General features: G+C 42.8%; 1 long non-coding RNA gene across 1 annotated transcript; it reads left to right on the forward strand.

Annotated features, from left to right (window-relative positions):
- The first annotated feature begins 1,290 nt into the window (after positions 1 to 1,290).
- LOC110674660 lies at positions 1,291 to 1,724 on the forward strand. The gene is made up of 3 exons (XR_002499075.1): positions 1,291 to 1,409; positions 1,467 to 1,531; positions 1,595 to 1,724. It is a non-coding gene; the product is annotated as an uncharacterized LOC110674660 (long non-coding RNA).
- The last annotated feature ends 3,090 nt before the right edge of the window (positions 1,725 to 4,814 follow it).

Here is a 4,814-nt window from a genome sequence, read left to right on the forward strand (position 1 = left end):
GCACCGCCGGGGACTAGCTGAGTAGACGCGGCGTTGCACCGGTCCCGGGTCGTATGAGCACCAGTGTACCGGACGATAAGCTTCACCGGAATCGCTGGACTGACTTCGGCACCCTACCGGTCGTCCCGTAAAAAAGTGAAGATCAGCAGTAGCAGCAGCAGCAGCAGGAGAATCGGTCTCGGGAGAACTTCCATCGCCGGGGAATTCTTCGTCGGTGTAGGCTAGGTCCACCGCCGGGGACTAGTTGAGTAGACGTGTCATAGCGCCGGTTTTAGGGTCGTCGGGGCACTTGTGAACCGGAAGCTAGGCTCCACCGGAATCGCTGGACTGACTTCGGCACCCTTCCGGTCGGCTCGAAACGTAGAAAAAGAAGAATCGGTCTCGGGAGAATTTTCACCGCCGGGGAATTCTTCGTCGGTGTAGACTAGGTCCACCGTCGGGGACTAGTCGAGTAGAGTACGTCGGGACGCTGGTAATGGGTAGTCGAGGCGCCTACCAACCGGAAGTTATGCTCAACCGGAATCGTTGGATCGACCTCGGCATCCTACCAGCTGAACAAAGAAAAGGAGAAGGTCGTCGTAACTGTGTGAGTACGCGCTCTGAATGAGTGCAGAGTAGTGTACAAACTGGAACCGAAGGGCTCATAATGTTGCATGTAGGTACTAACAAATTGACGGGTCGCCAATGGGCGAAAATAGGTACTAACAAATTTCTAACGTGAGGAGCCGAAGGGCTCAGGATGAGGCACAAGGTTGAACGGGTTTAAAACTGCTAACAGGAGCCGAAGGGCTCAGGAGCCGAAGGGCTCAGCATGTAGAATAACAAATTGAAGAGGTGCGCTCAGCACGTTAGCCTCCCCTCCGAAGTAATACCGGAAGGTGGTTCCGGAGGGTTATGGTACTAAACCTAGGAGAGTGTTTTTAGTGGGGAAAGCACTTTGTGGACCCCACACCGCGCCAAAAACTACACTGGCATGAGCATGAACATATACAGGCCAGTCTATGAAGATTTTTAAACTCCTAGTTGCATGAAAAAAAAAACCACACATTCAATCTTGACAGTACAACAATAGTAGATCGTACTCTAAGATCGTCAGCGCTACCAATGTTAGAGATGTGCCACATACACAACACACCCAAAACTGTAAATTTCCGTACAGACGTAGATAGCCTCAATACAGCTTACGCCGGAATATTACACACTATCAAAAGAGCTAACTCTCTCAGAGAGCAAGCTACCAATAACTCACAGCATAGTAGTACAGAAACTCTCGAACAGTTAGAACAGTAACATTACGCCATCTTCAAAATAACAGTTGAACAGTGTCTCGTAGATCAGTGTAGTGCATGTCATTTTTAATAGTGAAAAAGTGTCCCAAATCCGTTCACCCAAACCAAATGAATAGTATTGTAAGTCTCATCGTACATGTCCCGAGTAATCAATGTTAACATACGCAATATTTATAGGAATACAAGAAGCCCCCCCTTAAACATAACGGCAATAAGCTTAAAAACGAAAAACGGTAGACAGTGTAGGTGTAAATTTAATTATGTTGTGTGTTTAATGTTGTAAAAATAAGTTTTTTCTATTTTAGTTTACCCTTGATAAAGGCCAAATACAGAGTGCCGAAACGTTGGGCAAAACAAAACTTTCCGTTTTGATTTCCCTAGACTGAGAAAGCCATAAAATCACAGTTAAAATCCTTCCAGTCGAGTATCCTAGATTGATATCATTTTGCTAAGATTTTGAAACCAGATTCTACTCGCCTGCAGTTGCTATTCCGTTATTGCAAGAACAGCTATACTTACACAGGAGACCAACAGATACTGCTCGGGTCTTACCATTATAACAAACAATAATAGCCTATGTCCTCTAACATGGTGTCCATAACTAACATGGATTATGGACACCAAAACAAATTTGGTTTTATTAGAATAGTATACCAATACTAAGCCCATCCCGATTGCGCCTATGGCATGGATAATACATTTTAAACATACATCAATGTCAATTCTGTTCTCTACCATCACAATAGATATTGAAAAAATATTTTTGTCAAATTTACAATAAACATAATAATATAATATACGTACAAAATTGCCCCATTCAGAGCCCCTCCTGGCTACACCACCGGTCCATCACCCGAAAGGCTTTGGGGTTTTTTATATTTCGACATGTAGAATCTAACAGAAATAGTCCGGTTGAAAACCCCGTGTAACACCATCGTGACGTTCCCTTGTTAGTAAAAAAAACTGTTTTAGATTGCGGGACAACAAGATAGGATTAAGGAGCCTAGATAGCCGTAGCGGTAAACGCGCAGCTATTCAGCAAGACCAAGCTGAGGGTCGTGGGTTCGAATCCCACCGGTCGAGGATCTTTTCGGGTCGGAAATTTTATCGACTTCCCAGGGCATCAAGTATCTTCGTACCTGCCACACGATATACGCATGCAAAAATGGTCATTGGCATAGTAAGCTCTCAGTTAATAACTGTGGAAGTGCTCATTAGAATACTGCTGAGAAGCATGCTCTGTCCCAGTAGGGACGTAACGCCAGAAAGAAGAAGAAGATAGGATTAATGTCTCCCGGGGAACAAATGTACCTAGTCTCCCCTTGTGATTGAAATGATTGACCATGTTTCTAACGGTTAAATTATTTACAGTTTGTACCTTTTTATGTTCAATTTGCTCCATGGCAATTGTGACCGTCGCCGATTGCAAATATTTCAGCGCACAGGTCTAACTGAAATGTTTTGTTTGTGACGATTTTCGCTTAATCGGTGCGTAATCGCCGAAGGTTTACTGAAGCGATTAACTCTGTCACAGAAGCACACAATGTCGGTGCTGGAAAGTCAATATTGTCTTCCCGGGTGCTCCGTTAAAAGCAAATTTGCATTGCTTCCCAAACCCGGTGACGACGTGCATCTATGATGTGTTTTCCAGAAAATAAAATTTCTCCTCGGAAGGAACGAAAAATTTCACTTCCGACCGACAAGAAGGCGACCAACCACCAGTCAGTCAGCCCCTCGAAGAGCTTGAAATAACAAAATCAACAAACTGTCGGAAAAGTCCCAGGGAAGTCAAATTTGTCGAATATACGTTGCCATTCTGCCCTGTTTTCGAAGTTTCTTCCCGGCGGCCCGGGTGGCGCAAAGTGCAACTTTTGATTGCCGAAAATGCTCGTTCGCTGATGCAAGCACCCAAGTCTAACGGCACTATGGGCGGTCGGGTGGCCAAAAATCGAAGAAATTACTTGGTGTGATAAGGTTTTCATGCAAATGTTTCCAAAATAAACACTTATTTTGGATTTTTTCTAGAATATCAGAGCAGGATCTCTTGTTGTTTTATGGATACAATATGTCAAATTTACAGTTTCCAAGAAAATAAAAAAAATCAATGCAAACACCAGATTCTGCATAATAGACTGGCCCAGCTCAGTATGGGAGAAAAATAAAGTTGTATGATTCCACGGGGCACCCTCCAGGATTATTTCTTGGGGTTAGAGGAAGCCTTTCTGAAAAATTTAGCTCATTTGGTCGTTCCATGAGCTGGCGCATTTGAATTGAAGTTAATATGGGATTTTCAGCTCAAACATATGAGCAACAGCACATCATCTACTGTTTGGTTCAGGAAAATTGATGATCGCGTTCAATTGGACCCAGAATGTCAAAAACACTACTTGATGTAATAGCGAAGAATATTGTAGAAGATTGTACCATGATCAAAATTAAGAAAGTTGGTGTTTTAACCATCTGAAGTATATCATGCAATACTGCTTGTATTTCTTCAACATAGCTTGGAGGTAACCACTAAGCGCATCATAGTCGCCTATGACGCTGGGCGAGCTGAGGCACATGTCGCATGCATATAAGTGACTGTACGGGAGTGCTGATCTAAGCCTAACTTTCAACAACTGAAAAAGTAATGAAAATGAGACCAAATTCAGATACAACTTTCTGCAATTATGTTCATTAGGGTATCAACTAGTGTATTTGTCATTCTGGGCTTATTTGAACGCGAACAATTAGTATACGGAACGAAACAGTGACATAGGCTCAATTTTCAATATATTTGAGACGAATATCCCATACAAACTTCATATCGATTGCGCCAGCTGGTGGAGCAACCAATTGAGTTGAAATTTTGAGAGAGCGTTTTTCTTACCCTAAGGCTCATATCTAGGGGGTGCCCCGTTAAGTTTTACAACTTTTTTGTTTAAGGGCCAGTCTACTGCATAATCGCCATATTTCTTCTAGATCTTGAAGTCTCAAAGACTTGTTGAAAACAAAACATCAAATTCTTATTAGTAAGTTCATCAATATGACATGAGATGACGTACAAAATAGCCCATAGTGTGTTGCGACGACGACCAGAAAGTCGTCGAAGATGGCAAATGCTGATGACAGGACGAGAAGGAAAACTTTTTGTCCTTGACTTTTGGCAGATTTTTCCGGACCCAACCAACCAACCATCATCGTATCGTGGTGGTGCGGAAGTAAGCTTCGAACTTGTTTGTCTGAGACAACTTCCTGGCGGCAGTTTCCTCCTTTTGGATAGAAATTGGATTTGTTTTGAGGTTCTCTGCTAACAGTGCGGAAAATTATGGAGCGTTTTGAGGGTGCACTCTGATGGTAATCGTTATCTTGGTGGTTGTCTGTGTGATGCGGGTAGTGATAAGGATGAATATTGCATCCCAAGATTGACACAGATGACATCTCCATGAGAATAGTTCGATTGATATTGAATCGTCCTTATTGAGAGGTAGCATACCAAGTATCATTTTAGAGTCAAGTCGATAATATTTATGTTTATGATAG

The sequence above is a fragment of the Aedes aegypti genome, chromosome 1 (assembly GCF_002204515.2).
Source record: "Aedes aegypti strain LVP_AGWG chromosome 1, AaegL5.0 Primary Assembly, whole genome shotgun sequence".
Classification (NCBI taxonomy): Eukaryota; Metazoa; Arthropoda; class Insecta; order Diptera; family Culicidae; genus Aedes; species Aedes aegypti.